Source organism: Oncorhynchus kisutch, linkage group LG13, assembly GCF_002021735.2.
Source record: "Oncorhynchus kisutch isolate 150728-3 linkage group LG13, Okis_V2, whole genome shotgun sequence".
Taxonomy (NCBI): Eukaryota; Metazoa; Chordata; class Actinopteri; order Salmoniformes; family Salmonidae; genus Oncorhynchus; species Oncorhynchus kisutch.
This window is the reverse complement of record NC_034186.2, coordinates 38,181,953-38,207,139: the sequence shown is the minus strand read 5'-3', so window position 1 is coordinate 38,207,139 and position 25,187 is coordinate 38,181,953. Positions and strand designations below refer to the sequence as shown.

General features: G+C 41.5%; 1 protein-coding gene across 3 annotated transcripts in view; it reads right to left on the bottom strand.

The window, feature by feature from the left end:
- Positions 1 to 25,187, bottom strand: part of LOC109902463 (protein strawberry notch homolog 2) — a 108,755-nt gene that overhangs the window by 21,792 nt on the left and 61,776 nt on the right. The gene's annotated exons all lie outside the window — the stretch shown is intronic.

Here is a 25,187-nt window from a genome sequence, read left to right as displayed (position 1 = left end):
GGACTTTCTGACAGGCCGCCCCCAGGTGGTGAGGGTAGGTAACAACATATCCACCCCGCTGATCCTCAACAGTGGGGCCCCACAAGGGTGCGTTCTGAGCCCTCTCCTGTACTCCCTTGTTCACCCACAACTGCATGGCCATGCATGCCTCCAACTCAATCAAGTTTGCGGACAACACTACAGTGGTAGGCTTGATTACCAACAACGACGAGGCGGCCTACAGAGAGGAAGTGAGGGCCCTCGGAGTGTGGTGTCAAGAAAATAACCTCACACTCAACGTCAACAAAACAAAAGGAGATGATTGTGGACTTCAGGAAACAGCAGAGGGAGCACCCCCCTATCCACATCGATGGGACAGTAGTGGAGAGGGTAGTAAGTTAAGTTCCTCGGCGTACACATCAGACAAACTGAATTGGTCCACCCACACAGACAGCATCGTGAAGAAGGCGCAGCAGCGCCTCTTCAACCTCAGGAGGCTGAAGAAATTCGACTTGTCACCAAAAGCACACAAACTTCTACATATGCACAATCGAGAGCATCCTGTCGGGCTGTATCACCGCCTGGTACGGCAACTGCTCCGCACACAAACGTAAGGCTCTCCAGAGGGTAGTAATGTCTGCGAAACGCATCACCGGGGGCAAACTACCTGCCCTCCAGGACACCTACACCACCCGATGTCACAGGAAGGCCATAAAGATCATCAAGGACAACAACCACCCGAGCCACTGCCTGTTCACCCCGCTATCATCCAGAAGGCGAGGTCAGTGCAGGTGCATGAAAGCAGGGACCGAGAGACTGAAAAACAGTTTCTATCTCAAGGCCATCCGACTGTTAAACAGCCACCAACATTGAGTGGCTGCTGCCAACACACTGACTCAACTCCAGCCACTTTAATAATGGGAATTGATGTAAATATATCACCAGCCACTTTAAAACAATGCTACTTAATATAATGTTTACATACCCTACATTATTCATCTCATATGTATATACTATACTCTATATCATCTACTACATCTTTATGTAATACATGTATCACTAGCCACTTTAAACTATGCCACTTTGTTTACATACCCTACATTACTCATCGCATATGTATATACTGTACTCGATACCATCTACTGCATCTTGCCTATGCTGTTCTGTACCATCACTCATTCATATCTTTATGTACATATTCTTTATCCCTTTACACTTGTGTATAAGGTAGTAGTTTTGGAATTGATAGGTTGGTTTACTTGTTGGTTATTACTGCATTGTCGTAACTAGAAGCACAAGCATTTCGCTACACTCTCATTAACATCTGCTAACCATGTGTATGTGACAAATAGATTTGATTTGATTTGACTTTATGGGTAACAGGATTGACTTATTATGCTTGGCTGGCTCAGTTCTTCACCACAAAACATCAGGAAAACGGCAAAAAGTAGAACCAGATCACCTACTTTTTCACTAGGATTTGACTATTAGATGTTCAATGTTTCTTTCTAAATAATATATTTGAAAAGGAAAAGTTTCAACATTAAAATGAGAGTTCAGTTCACGTAACAGGGTTGCTCTTAAAATGAGGGACAGATGTAAATGAGTAACTAATGACGTGAAATCAATAATAATCTTCAGAAACTAACTCGGGCTTTAACAATGATCTTGAATCTTAGGAGACATTTTTGGATTAAGTGGGAAATCTTCCTAGAAGTGACAGTTGCCATGTCAATATGCTGAATTGTGCCACTTCGACAAGCATTTATTCATATTGAAAATCTGTTTAATTAAATTGTCCACGTGGTCTATATTAAAGGGCACTTCCTTTAATGTAACAGGCTTTTAAAATTCAATAATGAGGCAAAATGTATATTTAAAATCAAAGGGACGCAAAGGGCACCCATTTCGTGGAGCGGCCCAGGAACATCCAGGACACATTCAAGAAAGTACAGTATATAGAGCCATTATTGGAACTCCCATCTCATATTGCTCAAATGAACAGAAAAACAGCAAAAGCAACACCTCTCCCCTATTTGACCTAGATTATGTGTTTATGTACTGACATGTAGGCTTTGTGCCCTTTTCCACATTTTGTTACGTTACAGCCTTATTCTAAAATTGATTTTCTCCTCAATCTACACACAATACCCCATAATTACAAAGCAAGAAAAGAGTTATACAATTTTGCAAATGTATAACAAATAAAACTTAAATATCACATTTATTTAAGCATTCAGACCCTTTACTAAGTACTTTGCTGAAGCAACTTTGGCAGCGATAACAGCATTGAGTCTTCTTGGGTATCTGTCAGGTTGGATTGGGAGCGTCACTGCACAGCTTTTTTCAGGTCTCTCCAGAGATGTTCGATCAGGTTTAAGTCTCTGGCTAAGTCACTCAAGGACATCGAGACTCATCCTGAAGCCACTTCTGCGTTGTCTAGGCTGGGTGCTTTGGGTCTTTGTCCTGTTGAAAGGTGAGCCTTCAACCAAAGTCTGAGGTCCTGAATGCTCTGGAGCAGGTTTTCATCAAGGATCTCTGTACTTTGCTCAGTTAATATTTTCCTCAATCCTGACTTGTCTCCCAGTCCTTGGGACATCCCCACAGCATGATGCTGCCACCACCATGCTTCACCGTAGAGATGGTGCCAGGTTTCCTCCAGACGTGACGCTTGGCATTCAGGCCAGAGAGTTCAATCTTGGTTTCATTAGACCAGAGAATCTCGTTTCTCATGGTCAGAGTCCTTTAGGTGCCTTTTGACAAACTCCATGTGGGCTGTTACAGTTGAAGTCGGAAGTTTACATACACTTAGGTTGGAGTCATTGAAACTTGTTTTTCAAGCACTCCACAAATGTCATGGTAACAAAAAACAGGTTTTGGCAAGTCGGTTAGGACATTGACTTTGTGCATGACACAAGTCATTTTTCCAACAATTGTTTACAGGCAGATTATTTCACTTATAATTCACTTTATCACAATTCCAGTGGGTCAGAAGTTTACATTCACTGAGTTGACTGTGCCTTTAAACAGGTTGGAAGATTCCAGAAAATTATGTCATGGCTTTAGACGTTTCTGAAAGGATAATTGACATAATTTGAGTCAATTGGAGGTGTACCTGCGGATATATTTCAAGGCCTACCTTCAAACTCAGTGCCTCTTTGCTTGGGAAAATCAAAATAAATCAGCCCCAAAAAATTAGACCACAAGTCTGGTTCATCCTTGGGAGCAATTTCCAAACACCTGATGGTACCATGTTCATCTGTACAAACAATAGTACGCAAGTATAAACACTATGGGACCACACAGCCGTCATACCGCTCAGGAAGTTCTTTGGTGCAAAAAGTGAAAATCAATCCAGGAAAAACAGCAAAGGACCCTGTGAAGATGCTGGGGGAAACAGGTACAAAAGTATCTATATCCACAGTAAAACGAGTCTGACATCGACATAACCTGAAAGGCCGCTCAGCAAGGAAGAAGCCACTGCTCCAAAACCGCCATAAAAAAAGCCAGACTACGGTTTGCAACTGCACATGGGGACAAAGGTCATATGTCTTTTTTCAAGATATCAGTCGGGAAGTTAAAGCTTGGTCGCAAATTGGTCTTCCAACTGGACAATGACCCCAAGCATACTTCCGAAGTTGTGGCAAAATGGCTCAAGGACAACGAAGTCAAGGTATTGGAGTAGCCATCACAATGCCCTGACCTCAATCCTACAGAAAATGTGTGGGCAGAACTGAAAAGGTGTGTGTGAGCAAGGAGGCCTACTAACCTGACTCAGTTACACCAGCTCTGTCAGGAGGAATGGGCCAAAATTCACCCAACTTATTGTGGGAAGCTTGTGGAAGGCTACCCGAAACGTTTGACCCAAGTTCAACAATTTAAAGGCAATGATACCAAATACTAATTGAGTGTATGTAAACTTATTACCCACTGGGAATGCGATGAAGTAAAATACAAGCTGAAGTAAATCACTCTACTATTATTCTGACATTTCACATTCTTAAAATAAAGTAGTGATCCTAACTGACCTAAAACAGGGCATTTTTACTAGGATTAAATGTCAGAAATTGTGAAAAACTGAGTTGAAATGTATTTGGCTAAGGTGTATGTAAACCTCCGACTTCAACTGTATGTGCCTTTTACCGAGGAGTGCTGCACAGATGGTTGTCCTTCTGTAAGGTTCTCCCATCTCCACAGAGGAACTCTGGTTCGGGTTCTTGGTCACCTCCCTGAACAAGGCCCTTCTCCACCGATTGCTAAGTTTGGCCAGGCAGCCAGCTCTAGGAAGTGTCGTGGTGGTTACAAACTTCTTCCATTTAAGAATGATGAGGCTGCTGTGTTCTTGGGGACCTTCAATACTGCAGAATTGTTTTTGTCCCCTTCCCCAGATCTCAGCCTCGACACAATCCTGTCCAGGAGCTTTACGGACAATCCTCCGACGCCACGGCTTGGTTTTTGCTCTGACATGCACTGTCAACTATGGGACCATATATAGACAAAGCTCAATTTGAGTCACATAGCAAAGGTTCTGAATAATTTTCTAAATAGGGTATCTGTTTTTCTATTTGTAATATATTTGCAAAAATATCTAAAAACCTGTTTTCACATTGTCATTATGGGGTAGTGTGTAGATTAATGAGGGAACATTTTTATTTAATCAATTTTAGAATAAGGCTGTAACATAACAAAATGTGGGAAAAGGGAAGGGTTCTGAATACTTTCTGAATGCACTGTATGTAGTTCTGTCCTTGAGATGCTTTTGTCTATTAATTAATTAAATTAATATTAATGGTCTGTATTACGTAATGTTTCATGTTTTGTGTGAACCCCAGGAAGAGTAGCTGCTGCTTTCGTAACAGCTAATGGGGATCCTAATAAAATACAAAAAACATACAGCAGAGGATAACATACACACTAATGGAAAACAACTGCCCCTCGCATCTGCCAGTGAGTCTGTGTGTGTTTACACAAACGGGGTCAGAGGAGCAGGATGTGGTGATGCGCTTGTGTGTGTGGGGCTCGGGGGTGGTAAAGAGTTCCTATAGAGAGCTTTTTCAAGGGCACAGCACTCAGCTAATCAGTGTTTACTGGTAGCTCTGTGATTACTCTCCTGGTTGTATCATTGTGTGTGTGTGTGTGTGTGTGTGTGTGTGTGTGTGTGTGTGTGTGTGTGTGTGCTCTGCTAGGGCAAGATCAGACTTAAGCTCTGAAATTAGCCTCTTGAAGTTGTGCCCTGTGGACAGCTAAGTGGAACGGCTGCAGTTTGGTGTGTATAGAAGAGAACGGGGGGAGAGAAGGAGACGATCCGTGGAAACTCCCCCCTCTATCCCTCCACCAATCACGCTCTCCCCTCACCCCACTATCATTCCAAGAAATGTGGCTGTTCCGGCAGATGGGTGATTAGTAAACAAGGAGGAACAAAACGTAACCAGAGGCCGCTCCGAAGAGAGACCCATACTACACCCACCTTCGGCAACTGCTCAGCAGTTCCTACAGTGGGAACACAAACTTTGTGATAAATTCCTTCCTCACACAAGGAACTCCCACATAGGTGGGCCTCATACTCTTTTATAATAAAAACTAGGCAACAAGACACTATGTAACATAACATAACACAACCCAAATCAAATCAAATTTTATTTGTCACATACACATGGTTAGCAGATGTTAATGCGAGTGTAGCGAAATGCTCGGACAATGCAGTAATAACCAACAAGTAATCTAACTAACAATTCCAAAACTACTGTCTTATACACAGTGTAAGGGGATAAAGAATATGTACATAAGGATATATGAATGAGTGATGGTACAGAGCAGCATAGGCAAGATACAGTAGATGATATCGAGTACAGTATATACATATGAGATGAGTATGTAAACAAAGTGGCATAGTTAAAGTGGCTAGTGATACATGTATTACATAAGGATGCAGTCGATGATATAGAGTACAGTATATACGTATGCATATGAGATGAATAATGTAGGGTAAGTAACATTATATAAGGTAGCATTGTTTAAAGTGGCTAGTGATATATTTACATCATTTCCTATCAATTCCCATTATTAAAGTGGCTGGAGTTGAGTCAGTGTCATTGTCAGTGTTTTGGCAACCCATCCGGCATTCTTCTCCTAGATTTAGAGAGATTAGTCACATGCACAGGGTTGCAGGGGTGGGAAGTGCAAGAAAGGGATAGGGTTAGAATGTAGCTGACTAGTGATGGCTATTCAGCAGTCTGATGGTAGAAGTTATTGGTCAGTCTTTCAGTATTTGCTATGATGCTCCTATATTGCCAGCATCCGAGACATGGAAGTGGGGAGGACAGTCCATGGCTCGTGTGGCTGGGGTCCCTGATGACCTTCTTGGTCTTCCTGCAACACCTGGTGTTGTTGGTGTCCTGGAGGGCAGGCAGTGTATACGCAATGGTGGGTTGGGCTGAGCATACCACCCTTTGTAGCACTATGCGGTCAGCTTTGGTGGAGTTGTCGTACCAGACTGATGCAGCCCGAAACTATGTTCTTGATGGTGCCCCTGTATAACACTGAGGGCCCTCGGGGACAGGACACATTTCTTCAGCCTCCTGAGATTGAAAAGTTGCTGTCATCCCTTCTTCACCACTGTGTCCGTGTGGTTTGACCATTTCAGCCCCTCTGAGATGTGTATGCCGAGAAACTTGAAGTTTGACTGTCTCACATGTTGGGCTTCATGTGAGAATTGCACCATAGAGATAGCCCTCTCAGAGAGCTGCCTCTTTTGGACCATTCAAGGAGAGTTCGCGAAATGGATAAAAGGGCAGTAGCAGGAACAGTGGCATCTAGTGGGCAAAACGTGTTCCTTGCACTTCATTTATGGGGAAAATGCAAGTTGTTTCAATGGCTAATTTCTCTGACCAAGGGTGAGAGAAACATACCAAATTCACTGAGAATACATTACATAGTATGAATACACAATACTTCACGTTGCAGCTTCATACAGTTTGTCAAACACTGAGAACTGATAGTATATACTGGCCATTGGGGTGGGCTGTGTTTGACAATTTATTTAGATTCTTCACTTCTTTTGTAAATCAGAAGTTACTATATTTAATGAATATTATATTTCATTAAATTTGGGTGCAATCAATTAGCTTTCAAGATCAAAATCACAAATTATTTTATAGAAATGCTTATCGTATTGGTTTTCAACTACAGAAAAATGTCGGTCTGACATGGTGGGTGTCAAATTCCTCGTGTTTTTTGAGGTGGAACGACTATGACATTGTTTATTGATTGACCAATTCATATTGTAATGTTTTCATAAAATGGTCAGAGCAGAACTATTCATCTCATTCTCCCAACAGCTCTCAACAGCTCCAGTGCTCTTGTTCTGACAGGATGAAACATTTAATTTCATCCCAAGACAGAGTTCAGTGTGTCAAATCGGAGGGCATGCTGTCCGGTCCTCTGGCAGTCTCTATGGGGGTGCCACAGGGTTCAATTCTCGGGCTGACTCTTTTCTCTGTGTATATCAATGATGTTGCTCTTGCTGCGGGCGATTCCCTGATCCACCTCTACGCAGACGACATCATTCTATATACTTTCGGCCCGTCTTTGGACACTGTGCTATCTAACCTCCAAACAAGCTTCAATGCCATACAACACTCCTTCCGCGGCCTACAACTGCTCTTAAACGCTAGTAAAACCAAATGCATGCTTTTCAACCGGTCGCTGCCTGCACCCGCATGCCCGACTAGCATCACCACCCTGGATGGTTCCGACCTAGAATATGTGGACGTCTATAAGTACCTAGGTGTCTGGCTAGACTGCAAACTCTCCTTCCAGACTCATATCAAACATCTCCAATCGAAAATCAAATCAAGAGTCGGCTTTCTATTCCGCAACAAAGCCTCCTTCACTCACGCCGCCAAGCTTACCCTAGTAAAACTGACTATCCTACCGATCCTCGACTTCGGCGATGTCATCTACAAAATGGCTTCCAACACTCTACTCAGCAAACTGGATGCAGTCTATCACAGTGCCATCCGTTTTGTCACTAAAGCACCTTATACCACCCACCACTGCGACTTGTATGCTCTAGTCGGCTGGCCCTCGCTACATATTCGTCGCCAGACCCACTGGCTCCAGGTCATCTACAAGTCCATGCTAGGTAAAGCTCCGCCTTATCTCAGCTCACTGGTCACGATGGCAACACCCATCCGTAGCACGCGCTCCAGCAGGTGTATCTCACTGATCATCCCTAAAGCCAACACCTCATTTGGCCGCCTTTCGTTCCAGTACTCTGCTGCCTGTGACTGGAACGAATTGCAAAAATCGCTGAAGTTGGAGACTTTTATCTCCCTCACCAACTTCAAACATCAGCTATCTGAGCAGCTAACCGATCGCTGCAGCTGTACATAGTCTATTGGTAAATAGACCACCCATTTTCACCTACCTCATCCCCATACTGTTTTTATTTATTTACTTTTCTGCTCTTTTGCACACCAATATCTCTACCTGTACATGACCATCTGATCATTCATCACTCCAGTGTTAATCTGCAAAATTGTAATTATTTGCCTACCTCCTCATGCCTTCTGCACACATTGTATATAGACTCTCTTTTTTTCTACTGTGTTATTGACTTGTTAATTGTTTACTCCATGTGTAACTCTTTGTTGTCTGCTCACACTGCTATGCTTTATCTTGGCCAGGTCGCAGTTGCAAATGAGAACTTGTTCTCAACTAGCCTACCTGGTTAAATAAAGGTGAAATAAAAAAAAATGATACCAACCTTTTCCTGTCAAGCCAGGAGAAAAACTTGGATTAAGAAGAACAAATTGGGGTGTCACTTGAGTCTGCCGAAAAAAAGATGGCAGCACTTTAGAGAGCTCCAAATACCCACATGTAAGTATTTAAATTCAACAGCATACAATTTCATTTGTCTTTATATTAAACTGTACTACAAGTCAATATATTAAGATAATTTACATCTTGAAACAGCTCGCTAAAGTGGCGTTATTGGAATGTTGACACACGCTAAAAATGTATTCAAGCTTAACGCAGTATTCACAGGCAACAGACTAGCAAACAAACAAGTCATCGCGAATAATCACGTAAATCCAGATAAAATCGGTACATCTTTAGAATCTAATTGAGCAAATGGGAGAGGTGAATAAGACTTTGTTGGGTGCTGCATCCAATGTCTCCATGATAAAAACAACTACAGAGCTAAAGGAAAAACTTGATGTGATACAACTGATGATGTATAAGGAAGAGGGACACTGGACATATTGGGAAATCGTGTCAAAGTACTTCAGAACAGAAGTGGGATAAATACGGTGAGATAGGTTCATCTGAAAGAGGAGAGAGGCTGGTTGTGGACTAATCTCGTGTGTGCACAATCGCCGCAGAATGATTTGGAGTTGACGACGGGCACGAATTTGAAATTGAACGAACCCAGCGCAGCTTAACCATGCCTGACGAGAGTGGGCGCCGAAAACGGTTCTCATCCACTTCCTACAGCCCAGGACAAGATTTAAAGCCGCAAAATAACAGGGTGGCAGCGTTCAATGGGAAGGCCACCGGCTGTCTTTTTCCCTGTACCTGTCCAAGGAAATGGCACTGAATAGGAAGAAGTTTGCAACGGCGAAGAAACTACACAAGAAGAACGTCAGGCATACACACTGGACAGGTCATAATGAATTTTGAGTTGAGACTGCAGGTTATCCTCTGCAGCATCCAATACAGTTCTATGATGATTGGTTCATTGAAAAGCAACATTACATTCCTAGTTGCTTTGTTTTATTTTGGGATTGGTTTTCTGTGTTTAATTGTACACACGGAGCATACAGTACCAGCCAAAAGTTTGGGCACCTACTCATTCAACGTTTTTTCTTTATTTTACCATCTTCTACATTGTAGAATAATAGTGAAGACATCAAAACTATGAAATAACACATTTGGAATCATGTAGTAACCAAAAAAAAGTTATCAAAATATATTTTATATTTGAGATTCTTCAAAGTAGCCACCCTTTGCCTTGATGACAGCTTTGCACACTCTTGGCATTCTCTCAACCAGCTTCATGAGATAGTCACCTGGAATGCAATTCAATTAACAGGTGTGCCCTGTTAAAAGTTCATTTGTGGAATTTCTTTCCTTCTTAATGCGTTTGAGCCAATCGGTTGTGTTGTGACAAGGTAGGGGTGGTATACAGAAGATAGCCCTATTTGGTAAAAGTCCATATTATTGCAAGAACAGCTCAAATAAGCAAAGCAAAACAACAGTCCATCATTACTTTAAGACAAAAGTCAGTCAATGCAGAAAATTTCAAGAACTTGAAGGTTTATTCGAGTGCAGTTGCAAACAACATCAAGCACCATGATGAAAATGGCTCTCATGAGGACCGTCACTGGAAAGGAAGACCCAGAGTTACCTCTGCTGCAGAGGATAAGTTAGAGTTAACTGCACCTCAGATTGCAGCCCAAATAAAAGTAACAGATACATCAACTGTTCAGAGGAGACTGCATGAATCAGGCCTTCATGGTCAAATTGCTGCAAAGAAACCACTACTAAAGGATATAATAGCACATGGGTCCAAAAAGAAGAGAGAGGGGGCTGAAGCAGTAAAAAGATTAAACCAATATTTGTTTATTTACCCTTTATTTGATTTTATGTCACAGTCTTGCAGGGGAGAGGTTTGTTGAAACTTCCAACCCAATTTTGTTACACTCAAAAGATATGTGGAGAACAGTACACAAGATATGTGCAATTTCACATGTAAAAACAAGGCTACTCATCATGTCACAATCCCATGGCTACGGATAGGAAATAAGTTTACTGGAAACAATGGTAATGTAAGGAATTCATTCTACATGTGATCTGTACAATGAATGTTTTAAAGTCATACTCAGATTTGGAACAAAAATATGATGTGGGAGACAAGGGACATTTCTGTAAATATTTACAATTGAGGGAATGTTTGTTAGCCGGCTACCAACAAAATCCAGGAAAGAACCCAATAGCGGAGTTTTTGGAATTACCCAAACATAAAGCAGCCATTTTTTACTCAATATTTAGGCATCTGTAGAGTAGACTGTAAAAACGGCAGAACAATATGGCAAGCTGACGTTAAGTGTGAAATTGAGGATGGCACCTAGTTGAAAATCTTGTCCAAACATAAGGGAAGCCAGGGGGAAACCTACTCAATATAAGATACTACATAGACCCCAACAAAGCTTCATAAATTGGTGCTGAACAACAATTCTATGTGTTGGAAATGCCAGAAAGACACTGACATTTTTACAAGCAATATGGGAATGTACATTAGATCTACCTTTCTGGAAGGATGTTTGAAAATATCTGGAGAAATGATTGGGGTTAACAATTCCAGTTTCACCGAGAATGTGTCTCCTGGGCAATAGAACAGAGTTACCTAATGTAACAAAAGGAATTTGCACTGATCACTGTTGGTATGGTTACAGCAGCTAGAGTAATCCTTAGAATTTGGAAGGGTCATGCCACTCTTACTCTGAAACAGTAGATACAATCAATGTTGGAAGTAGTATCTTATGAACAAATGCTTGTTTGGATCACTGGCAGAAACAACAATTCTAGAATCTGGACATTTTATTTGTCGTGTTTCTAGGACTTGCAGGTGATGACTTCTGCTTGCGAACCCATTTAGTTCTGTACTGTAGCTTGTGAGATACTATTTGACTGTGTATATGTGCTCTGTTGGATGATATGTCTGGATGTCACGCTCAATGTTTTTATGCTGTACAATGTCCATTTTTTGTTTGTTTATTTGTTTGTTCGGTTGTTTGTTTAAATAAGGAAAAAATAACTTCAATAACGAACAAAATAAAAACAGAAACGGTCTCTCGAAAATATCATGGCCGAGGCGGTTCTTCTCTAAATCACCAACCAATTGTACCCCCCAGCTCCGCTAATCTCCACTCACACAGGGAGAGAGGAGAACCAGAGCAGACTGGAATGTATTTTTCTTAATAAATGTGAGGCATGCGTGACTGGTAAAGCACTATTTGTTCCTCCGGCGGTGCGGCCGGTGCTGCAGCTAAGATTATGTTCTGTTAGGCAGAGATAAAGCCTGAATACCAACTGCACTGATGGTAATCTGGCCTTCAACAGGCACAGCCTGCCTGCCTGGCTGGCTCCTAATCCTGCTTCCCTCTCTACCTCACAGGACAAAACATGGAAACAGCAGAGTGGGAGAGAGAAAGAGAAAGAAGAGAGAGAATGTTTTCAGAGGGAAAACATGGAGAAATCTGTGATTGGGCAAGAAGTTTATCGTGTGCGTGTGTGAGAGAGAGAACAGTAGCAGAGTGTGTATGGCCTTTGTGAGATAAAAGGTTTTCAGAGTGAGGACAAGGACAAGTTGCGCAAGTGTTTATTTACGAAACTGCAGAGCTGCGCGTGTTGGTCAGAATTTTCCCAGTTTGTCTGTCAATCCTCATGTTTTCACACAAAGCCAGTCCTTCACATGTTCCTCTTCCACTTCTCCCGTTTAAGTGCTGAACCCAGCATTTTCTCCTTCCCATCATCCAAACCCACACACAGAGGAAAACCACATTCATGCCCATATATAGGCCTCCTTTTCACAATCCTTCAGTGATATGATCTGAAACCTCAGACTACTTTCACACAAACACATTAAATACACACACCAGGGTTTCCATTAGCCAGTAACGGAGGAGTTTTGGCAGATAAAAAAAAAGAAAAGCCCATAAATAAAACAGCAGCCAGCTATTGCCCCCCCCCAAAAAAGATTAATCATATTGCAAAGGTATGCTTTATAGCCTATTCATTGATGGTATTACATTTGAACGGCCATGCCTGGTCGGTCTATAGGTTTATTTAGTGAAATTAAATTTGCCGCGTGGTGTATTTGTGTTAGCTGTTTATCACATGCTCAGAGCATACAGAGAGAGGCTAAGAGCGGAAAATGTCATACAGCGCGAGAGCTGCTGCTACAGCTTCTCTCAAACATCTAATTCATTACTGTTGAGATTAACGTGATTTAATTCTAAACACAACACACACACCACTTTGCTGTAGGCAGTATGCATTTTGAAAACATACATAATTATCTGAAACCGGATCGTTTAACTTCATATGAGGCATGTCTTACACCTAGCCTCAAAGTCAAATCCGACCATAGAAACGAAGGCAATTCTTTTATAGCCTATTTCTCTCATGTTCTTTTGGTTTACAAATAAACGTTCTTTCACTGTTCAGTAGCCAAAGACACAAGCTGACCAATAGAATAGGTACATTTCTCTACTATAGTAGATTGACAGGCTAGTGTTTTTGCAGTTCGTTACTCTGTCTTGTTGCCTGAGGAAAGTTAAATGGGGTAGTTATTCTAAGATCTTCAAAGTGCGCACTGGAATTCAGTAAGAAGGACACACACCTTTGCATCCTCAAGTTGCATGTTCTGTTAAGATGAATAACCATAATCTAAATTTGATTTCTGTCATTCTGAGCACCGTGGGTGGACGCCATAATCAGGTTACTCGATGCATTTGGGCCCGGTAAATCTCTCAAATGTCTATTAAACTCAAATGCTGCCGGTCAAATGTCCGGTGCCACATTTTCCTAATGGAAACCCTGACGCACGCACACGCGTAAACACCAGTATATCCACAGCACTGGCAGTAAAGTGTGTTTGAGAGCCTGTGATAATGGCAGTTGTCTGGCTGCATTGAGTAATGAACACATTGAGGATGAGAAGGGGGAAAAAAAGAGAAAAAAAATCACTGCAATGAGCACCCCTGTCAGAGAGCAATGCAAGGGGCTCACTCTTAGGGCTGTTACGTTGAGCTTATTACAGCCCCACACACACAAACGGCAGTCAAATTCCACAAGACAGTTTAGTCACAGTAATTAGGCTTCTGCAAGCTCTGATGCTGCTGATGGTCATTAGTAGCCTACCAAACTGGTACTCGGCACTATTGTCCCTCTAATCACTCTGACATCAATGCAAATGTCATCGACAATCTAATCAAACACCTCATGACAGCCCATGAGCTCATGTGGCGCAACATTTCTGTAGGTTATGCAATTGTGTGAGAAAACAAGAGTGATGGCAGCTTTCTACAGGCTAGGCCTACTATATTTATCAACTTCCCTAATATTAAGCACATTGCTTCTCTTTACAACAGGAGCATAGCCTACCTGGCTGGCATGAAAATGAACCAGGGGGGGTCCTCCTTTCGCTATATAAGTACATAGATGACAGGTATATTTTTTCCGGTGCTCCTGTTGAGACAGGTGCATGATAACGGTCCATTCTAAATCAAATCCAAAAACAAATTTCACACTTATTATTTGGTATATGTAAAGACAATATTAAATCAAGATTAGTGTGATGGTGACAATATTAGCCCATCACTTGTGAATGATGCCCAGCTTAAGCAAGAAACAGTGCATGCTTTTTTTCTCAAATCATAGGCACACACATCATGTAGCCTAGCCTATAGGCCTATATGTTTTGATAAGGTTCGTATCACAACAAAACTGGCCAAATAACTTCTTAAAAAGAAGCACATTAAACTGCTTTACAACAGGTGTAGAGCCTAACTGGCATACATATGCAGTGCGTGAGTTTCAAGGTTGGGGAAGAAAATTCACCATAAAACACACCTTTAATATAAAAGCATGAAATGCTTTTTCGCATTTGTGGTCACTTGAGAATGGTGTTATCCTGCTAACGGAACATTCACGCTTATAGCATTGCTGCACTTAGAATTATAAGAAATAGCCTAACCGTTTTTCAACATTTTAAGCTAAAACATTCTCATCCATTGCGTCAGGCTTATTGCTTAAAACAGGTTTTGTGATGCTATCCCATCTCACAACTGTCCCACATTATGTTTGGAATATTAATTTCTTACACAGAATAGAAAGTCAACTTTTGTACGATGGGGTATAGTAGACTGACATAGGCTAGTGCTTTTGCTGTTCGTTCGGCCTACTCATCTTGTTGGCTGACTAAAAAGTAAAATGCGGACAGTTCTTCCAATACACGCCTCGGAATTGGATAAGGACGCGCGCAGTTCTGTCCCCAATGTGTCGGTCTGACATGACGGAGAGCCATGAGAGTGAGAGGTGCTTCGGCATGCAGCCAGGAGAGAAGGGAAATTCGAGGCATTATCAAGTGCTTGTCCAATTGTGAATGAGAGATTGAAGTGCAAAAAACTAAGCAGAGCTTATGCCTATCATGCAACTTTGTTCAAATCATTAGGCGCATCATGCAGCCTTAGAATGTGTTAAAAACCAAAAACATATAGCCCAACATGCAGAACAACTCAAGTTACATAAATAACTCTAAATTAAGCAGATAGGAGGACCTGTGTCTTTGTTAACTGCTCAACACAGAATAGCCGCATGTGCGCACTCCCTCAAATTATTTGGAGGAAATATTCTTCATATTTTATTCAGCTATGTTCAATTGTATTCCTCAAACTATAAATAGTTTATAATGCCATGGAATTCTAAGCAAATCTTGCCTGCTAAACGAACTAGTGTAACCCACAGCCATTTGGCATAGCCTGATCAGGACGAAATACAAGGACAACTCAAGAGTATGCTATTCTATTTTTCTGAAAGTCAACATATTCTTCATATCACGCTTCTTTAGACCCGTCTAAAATAAATAATGGATTTATTGTGATGGTGCAGACTATATTACATGGATTTATTAGACATTCTAAAATGTAGATGTTCCAAAGGTCTGCATCAGTGGCTTGTAGGCTATGCGTGGAAGCCAGGAGATGCTAAATTTGTTCATGTTATTTAATTGGTATGTGTGAATGTGTAATATCACTATAACACCAACTGGGGCATCCAGGGAAAAGAGAAACAGCCTGTCCAAACCGAATTGAAATAACTATTATAGTAGCTTTACACAGCAGGCCTGTGACGAGACATGGAGGCTAGCCATTGTTCAACACCCGTTGAAGGTATGGCTAGCCTCTATTCAGCAAGTTGATTTTTTCAAGAAGTCTAACGCTGAGTACAGGTGTTTCTCTCTGGCTCTAAAAATCACATTTCCCATATTAGTGCTGAGCGATTAACCAACATTTGTATTTATTTTTCGGGGTTATTAAACAACTAATTGGCTGACGTCGGTTAAATTACTAGAATTCCATTTATTTGTATTTTTTGTGATCCCAACGCGCCGTGTCTGTAGAGCGAAATCAAATCATTCAGAAATCAAGTCAAGAACTATGTGAGACGCCGGGCTGAAGGGAGTTGTAGTTTTCATTAAGCAAATATTCAACCTTAAGCACAGAAACAACGATGACCATAATCCATTGCACCGTTTTTTTAAAGCTCATATCAGAGAGGAGGCAAATCTGTCCAAAATAACACAATGCGTTTCTATGGGCTTATTTTGAACCGACACATCATGCCTGCCTTCCCACCTTTGGGACAATGACTACCATTGTTAGGGCATAGACATGGGCATCGCGTCATTAAATACAGATCTCTGTAGAGATCCACTTTTATGCCTGCTATTTTAGGTTAGGGTTACACACAGACCGCATGAGAGGAATGTACAGAACTACAAGAGAGAGAGACAGTTGGTTAAAGTATACCTCATCTACTTTGAAGAAGTAGTCAAATGATTGTCAGACAGCTCTGCAGCATACTAAATGACTAAAAAAGACAGTATGGCGTGGCTGGCTGGCTGACTGCTACTGCCTGAACAGAAATACAATGATTACTTTAAGGATTTAAAAATAATAAAAACTAAGTGATATACACAATTGAAATATTTGATTATTTCATAGTAATTTCTTATTTTTATATTGGTGTCTACCCAATGTGGAACTGATAGACATTGGAATATTTTCAATGTTTTGGCAATTGAATGTTCACTATTTTTGACTTGGAAATCACATTAAAACAGCTATAAAATGATGAAATACATTATGAAATAACGACGTTAACATGTTTAAAAAAATTCGAGAAAATCGAAACAACCTCAAAAAGCACTAATCACTCAGCACCTGCGGAGGTCAGTTTGACATTTTATCCACTAATATTGAGCTGATCCTAGGTCTGGATATCAGGATAACTTCTACCGCCTCCTCCTATCATTCAGCCAGAGGGAATAAGCAGAGACGTCCTGAAACCCTCACCACCACTCTTCCTCCTCCTCCAGAAAATCTGATGAGGGAGCCAGGGAACCACCCTCTACTCTGCCAGGCCAGCATAAAGTAGTGGAGAGTCAGTCATTCAGTCCATCTCAAGTGAACAACCTTAACCCAACTCTTATTCTGGTGTTAGGTTTGTTTTTCTACCCAAAATGTGCCGTGGTAAGCATTTTAGCAGAATCAGACCAAAAATGAGTATTTCTTTCCTTCGTTTATTTTTCTATACTGCTGTGTGGTTTATTAAAAAGAATAAATTGTACGGCCTTATCGTTTCATGGCCCTTTAAATCCCTTGGCGTTAGGAGCCAAGTGGTTCTGTAATGTTCCAATATGCCACCCGGCTGACTCAAAGATAACATCACAGCACCTGATGCCAACACAGCTGGTTGAAACGCTCCCAATAGCAGTTGCTTGTGAAAACAACTTACCCTCCTCCAATCTTATCCTAGATATTGTGTGTTTTGAAGTGTGCCGTTTTAAAAATGTATGTAATTCTGTCCTTGAGCTTTTGTCTATTAATGTTCTGTATCATGTCATTTTCATGTTTTATGTAGACCCCAGGAAGAGTAACTAGTGCTTTCACAACAGCTAATGGGGATCCTAATCAATTACCAAAACACCTAACCTTATTATTCAAGGAAGGGGACGCAAAACTGACCTTCGATCAGTGTCTGGGACAGGGCCAGGAGGGACGGTGGGAGGAGGAAGCCCCACTGGTCTCCAGTGTGGGTCATGTTTATGGACCCTGTATGGAACCCTGTCCCTGCTGCTGTCACCAGAGCCTGACTGATAGTCTGGGAGGCCCGGGAGCCACGGAGCTGTCTGGATTATGTTATCCCAGGCAGTCTACGTTACCCACATCCTTTACATACAGTACAGTGTACTGCTCTGCCCTATAAACACACAGCCCATCCCATCCCAGCACAAGGACAGGGACACCCACAGAGGCCTTCACGTCCTGCCCAGCCACAGGAAAGAAGGGAAGCTGGCCTCTGGAACGTTCCAATGTTTCCTGACTCTTCTATAATAAAAGGATGTCATGTCAGGCTTTTTGGTTAATGATAAAGAAGAATACAGCTGGCTAAGAGGCCTGCTGAGATGGCTTTATCTGATTCGGGTTGGCAGAGAGAGACGGGGAGAATCTTTCAGGCTGTGTTTTCCATTGAAAGTGGAGGGGTAGTAGGTCACTCATAACAATCCCCTTAAATCAACAGCATCACCAGCATCAAATGCATTCAGTGGGGTACAACGTTAAGATGACATTTCTGTTATGTATAGAGCTAATCTGTTCTACACAACACATTTCTATCTGAATGTTCTGTAACGCTCAGTTCTTCTCTGCAACAAGTATAAGCTCTCAGTCAACAGTCAGATATAATAAGACATCGGAAAAAACACCATCGTTCGGGAAATGATAACAGAGCCAGTCATGCAAAAGGGAAGAGGGTTAGCCCAATAGGAGGCGGCCCTGGTGATCTCTATGCCAGCATCTGTGGGGATCTGCCAAGAGGAAGTAGAAAAGGGCTTCGTGGAGAGGAGCTGAGGGCATCTCTTGTTTAATGAAGATTCCTTTCCTTGTCTCGTTCAGTTCATCTGATTCTGCACTGATAAGAAAAAACCGGACTAGTGAAAGCAGATACCTGGCCTATGCTACTAATCTTTCCTTCTTGTGCATTCAGAGGTGTGGCATTGTGTGTGTGCGTGTGTTGGGGTGCGGGGCAGGTGTGAGCCTGCATCCACAAGGGAAATGGATTCGGTGGGGATCTGACATCAGATAAGTTACTCAGTTCCCATCAGATAACTCAGTTCCAAAGAATTGCCAAGTAATTATTGCACAGGCTAAGATGGAAAATAAGGACAAACTAAATAGGCTAAAATACATTAAATACAAAAATATTTTCAGTACTAAAAAAATTTGTGACATGAAACATTCTTAATACCAGTTCTCTTTACTTTTTTGATTTGGAATGGAATTGGCAGAAGAAAAAAGACTCAAATCCCAACCCACACATTCCAAAACCAAAAGCCCATGAACTCAGCTAACATTTCAGTCTTTGTCAGTAAGTTCCACCTGTGGTCAGTTAGTGGGCTGGGGTTGTCAAGTTTTAACTCAGTGACTCACCCAGGACAGGAGGACACTACTCATAGTGATCCCAGTGCCAATGATTCTCCCTCCTCCATTCTCTCACTCCCTCTGCCACTTCCAGTAAGACACATGCCTTGCCGTCACTCTGGGCTTTAAATAGTGCTGACTCCCTGGCATCTGCCATGGAACTGGCAATCCACACACACACCCTCTGGACCGGAGAGGTCCGTGGAATTATTACTGGGGACAAGGTTTACTCTACACTCACTGGGCGGACGTCAATGGAAAAAAAGAGCATGACGCTGACCACTGCATGACGCTCATATTCAGATAAATATGTCTGTAAAAAAAAAATGGCCAAAACACGGAAATTGTCGATAACATCAACTTGGCACACCCTTGGAGCCATATCATGTGATCAGATGAATGACCATGAATCATATAAACTACAGATGAATTCTGACCAAAAACCTTTTAGAGAATGTATAACTGTTTCCTGTCCTCTATACTTGGAATAGAGAGAGAAGGAGAGCGCAGATACACTTGTGCTGTATGGTGGTCGTGCACAACTACCAGGTTCTAGGACTTACTGGAAGGCTGCTGTACGGACAGCCGTTTGTCACATTAATTGTGACTGGCAGACACCAACAGGGACGAGCAGCCCATGAAGCTCAACGTGACACACAGCATTTCCAGCTCCCACTCTCCAAAACCACCAATATGCTTCATAATAACCATATTTCACATATAATATTTATTTTATAATAGCCTATAGGTAGTTTTCAATAAAACATCACAATATAGTGTAGCATGTTCGATTTGCCTGCTGAGGGTCAAGGAGACCCACAGCTTCGCTAAAACTGACAACTGCTTGTTGTTTTCAAAGGATTGTTAAATAAAATGTTAACTATTTGGATGTAATAAACTCAGCAAAAAAATAAACGTCCCTTTTTCAGAACCCTGTCTTTCAAAGATAACTCGTAAAAATTTCTTCACAGATCTTCATTGTAAAGGGTTCAAACACTGTTTCCCATGCTTGTTCAATGAACCATTAACAATTAATGAACATGCGCCTGTGGAACGGTCGTTAAGACACAAACAGCTTACAGACGGTAGGCAATTAAGGTCACAGTTATGAAAACTTTGGACAATAAAAAAAAGAGGCCTTTCTACTGACTCTGAAAAACACCAAAAGAAAGATACCCAGGGTCCCTGCTCATCTGCGTGATCGTGCCTTAGGCATGCTGCAAGGAGGCATGAGGACTGCAGATGTGGCCAGGGCAATAAATTGCAATGTCTGTCCTGCGAGATGCCTAAGACAGCGCCTCGCGGCGGCAGACCACGTGGAACAACACCTGCACAGGATCGGTACATCCAAACATCACACCTGTGGGACAGGTACAGGATGGCAACAACTGCACGATTTACACTAGGAACGCACAATCCCTCCATCAGCGCTCAGACTGTCCACAATAGGCTGAGAGAGGCTGGACTGAGGGCTTGTAGACCTGTGGTAAGGCAGGTCCTCACCAGACATCACCAGCAACAACATCGTCGCTGGACCAGATAGGACTGGCAAAAAGTGTTCACTGATGAGTCGCGGTTTTGTCTCACCAGGGGTGATGGTCGGATTCACATTTATCGTCGAAGGAATGAGCGTTACACCAAGGCCTGTACTCTGGATCGGGATCGATTTGGAGGGCCCGTCATAGTCTGGGGCGGTGTGTCACAGCATCATCGGACTGAGCTTGTCGTCATTGCAGGCAATCTCCTCCCTCGTGTGGTACCCTTCCTGCAGGCTCATCCTGACATGACCCTCCAGCATGACAATGCCACCAGCCATACTGCTTGTTCTGTGCGTGATTTCCTGCAAGACAGGGATGTCAGTGTTCTGTCATGGCCAGCTAGGAGCCCAGATCTCAATCCCATTGAGCACGTCTGAAAACTGCTGGATCGGAGGGTGAGGGCAAGGGCCATTCCCCCCAGAAATGACTGGGAAATTATAGGTGCCTTGGTGGAAGAGTGGGGTAACATCGCACAGTAAGAACTGGCAAATCTGGTGCAGTCCATGAGGAGATTGCACTGCTGTACTTAATGCAGCTGGTGGACACACCAGATACTGACTGTTACTTTTGATTTTGACAACCCCTTTGTTCAGGGACACATTATGCCATTTCTGTTAGTCACATGTCTGTGGAAGTTGTTCAGTTTGTCTCAATTGTTGAATCTTATGTTCATACAAACTTCTACACGTTAAGTTTGCTGAAAATAAACGCAGCTGACAGTGAGAGGATGTTTCTTCTTTCGCTGAGTTTACTATTAGGGCTGAAACCATTTAGTCGACCAAGATTTTTTAGTCGAGCAGTGGCAAATATTTAAGAAATGTTAACTGCACACGAGACACCCGTCTGATTCACGCCTGTCTGAGGGGACTAATCCGTTGCGGAGGCCGCAGGGATGGCACACTAGGATCATTTACAGTTAATTACCATAACTTCTAATCTACAATGTTTGTTTTGTTACGGTAATTTCTGTTAATGCATTCAATATATTATTGTCTTACTGTTGTCATTGTCGGAGTGAAAACACGTTTTTTGCAGAGCACACAACCTAGGCTACACTTGAGGAAAAAGTTCTGGTTTATTTCATGCCATTTAAGAGTTGTCAATTTAAGCTCTCCTGTCAATCTTGAGTAAGGACACGCAAATGTTTATATGATTACTCATAGAACTACGCTACCTGGCCTGGGTGCAAATGTAGGCTTATAAATGTTCCCATTTGGGGATCTGATACTATTTCTGATTGTCTTAACTCACCATCACTGTGGAGCTTCTCAAAGCAATCTTTTCTTTGCCTCAAAAAGCAAGTAAGCGGTCTGTTTTTACACCCATTTAGAATGACCATAGATCTTCAATGTAGCCTATTTGAAAAATATTTCCAGCTCCAGCTCTTTTGATAACTACTCAGCATGAAAGGGGACAAAATGTCAAGCTCTGATCTGGTGGAAATGTAATTAAAAAGGCCTACCTGATTACTTCATATCCCTTGCGCAAATAGCATACAGCTGTATCTGTCTGGACAGAGCTCACTGGCTTGGGAAAATGAGTGCCCATAATTTTTATACAATGTTGAAAGTTTTCTAGCACCAGCTTCAGACCGGATCCAAGATAAGTTGATATGTTTCAAGTTCCTTGCAGGCAGGGCATGCATAGCCAATGTGATTTGTAGAATATTTATTTTGAAATCAGGATATTTTCTATCTTCGGGCTGCAATGTTTTTATTTGTTGGTTTTATGTAGGTTATTTTTATATATTGGCAATGGCAATAGAAGTTACTTTTAGATGTGTATCATTTAGCTAGTTTTGATTAACCACATGACATTGATTTTGAAATATGAAGACCTTATTATAAATTAAATTAAACTGTTCCATGAAAATGTGCATATGAAAATCATAACTGGCAAGCAAATCGGTAGAAATGGTACTCCAAATGGAAAAGGTTGCCAACCGCTGGTGTAGCCTATTGCCGGTAACTTCAGGAACATAATGGCAGAATCTGCTAAGGCCAGCAGCAGGAGGCGGGTCGGGAACAGGTTTTCCCCCTTCTGGTTAGGCTATATTGATCTCTGCCTCACTCTTTAGTCATTTTTGTGTCTTCATTTTTAATTGTAGTGCTTAAAGCATTCGGCAAAGTAGCATACATATAGTTGACATAGGGTGTTTCGAATAAATACGCTTTAAACATTTCCGATCAATCCATTGGTCGAAAGAACAGACGACTGTCGGTCGACAAAGATTTTTTGGGGGGCGGGGACAGCCCTAAATATTATCACCTCTTGAAGAGCATAGTCAGACCTACAAATTTCCGATTATTGCATGTAAAACAATTGCACACATTTAGCCCTACCAGAGTTATTTGAGTGATGTAAAATAAAAGTGAACTACACCTAACAAGGATGAGTGGTTTAGGTTAATTTTCCAACTTTTGTGGGCTCTGCATAAAATGTTTACTTTGCAAGCTACCGGTAGAAACTTTGTACAGTTGGCTAAACAGTGGTAAGTAGACCTGATGTACTTTTTTCTCCAACCAATGTAGGCCTACCAAGCGAAGTTAGCGAACGTGATCCCCTTTCCAACATTGTTTTTAAGAGTGTTTAATTACGATTGCTGCTGACAGACATGATATAGGCTACATTGATTGATGGACCATGTCAAATTGGCTAGAAAGCTAATAACAGATCATGTCAATATGGCTAGTTAACAAGCAAACTTTCAGCGGATAAACTAGGTCTCAAATAGTTTGATTTATATTTATTATGGATCCCCATTAGCTGGGGATTGGGGCGGTAGGTAACCTAGTGGTTAGTGTTGGGCCAGTAACCTAAAGGTTGCTAGATCGAATCCCCGAGCTGACAGAGTAAAAAAATGTTGTTCTGCCGCTGGACAAGGCAGTTAACCCAGTGTTCCTAGGCCGTCATTGTAAATAAGAATTTGTTCTTAACTGACTTCCCTAGTTAAGTAAAGGTTAAATAATGTTTTTTTGTGTTGTTTTTAAAAGCTGCTGCCACAGGGTCTAGACACATTAAGGCACTTCACAAAATAAACAAAAACAAATAAAACAGTACATCATGATTTGCGAGCAGTCTAACGGTCAACTTCACCAGGACGAGGTCTTGCCGATGTCAAGCTCTTTCCAAATGTCTAATCCCTGATGAAGTAAGCAAAATTGTGTTTGTTTAGCTAGCTACATGCCAAATGGATAGGTACCTTCACATATCTCAAATGACATGATCATTGGTGTTTACAGATCAAGAAAAGCATGCAGTTACTAGTTGTATAACTCTGATGATAGAGCCAAATGTGCGCAATTGTTTCGCATGGACTAACCAGAAATGTGTAGTTCTGACAATGCTCAATAGGTGATGATATTAAAACCAAATAGTTATACCATTTGTTTAACAATCCCTTGAAAACGGCATGTAGATGTCAATGGTTTTAGCGGAGCTAGGGGCTTCCTTGCCCCCCAGCAGCCAAATCGAACGTATGACGTTTTATTGAAAATGACATTGACTATAAAGCCGTCCAATGGTCTAAGAGTAACGTGTGAAGAAGCGAATGAGCACCAGAACATATTTCAGCAATTGCTTATTGATAAGAGCAGTGCCTATACATTTCTGAAATGGCAAGACCTGGGCCCTACGCTGCATTTTTTATTTAACAACATGCACGTGTGCGCCTATGTTGAAAAACGTTGGCGCACAAAGAAATTTAGGAGCACAATTAAATATACTTGAGATATTAAAGACAGAATCATAACTTTTTCTAGGCGCAGTGGTGCTCCTATTTAGGCGCATAACCCGAGTTAAATGTGTGCACTGTTGAGCCCTGAACACCTTTAGCAAATCGTCAGCGTCTGATGAAAACCACATCTCTAAAACAGAAAAGATTTAGGGAAAAACAAAAAACTGCCACATATTCACATGAACAAACACACAATTATTAAACCTCAGAAGCTATTTTGAATATCTCTTCTTGGTCCTAGAGTCATGAAATGTTCAGGGCACATTGAAGGGAGTTACTGTTTTCAATACAGGTAAAAAATAAAAAATAAAAAAAAATAATAATAATAAAAAAATAAAAGTTAAAACAAATTGCAAAAATGAAGATTAGGTTTTTAGACAAAATTCAGATGAGGTCAGATGAGGCCATGATGCAAGCTAGGCAGAAAATAGTTGAGTCATAGGTGTACCGAAGATTTATATTTTATCAAGGAGGTGTAAGGAGTAAGAAGCATCCTTTTTAATAACCCATTCAATAAAAGAAATTACAACCACACTGAAAACAGCATAGGTAAATGCACTAGCTAACACCTAACCTACATATTCTCGATCACCTATCCACGACAATCAGTGTCTCAAACATTTGATTAAGAAAAGAAACAATCAAATTAAAACAGTCAGCTAA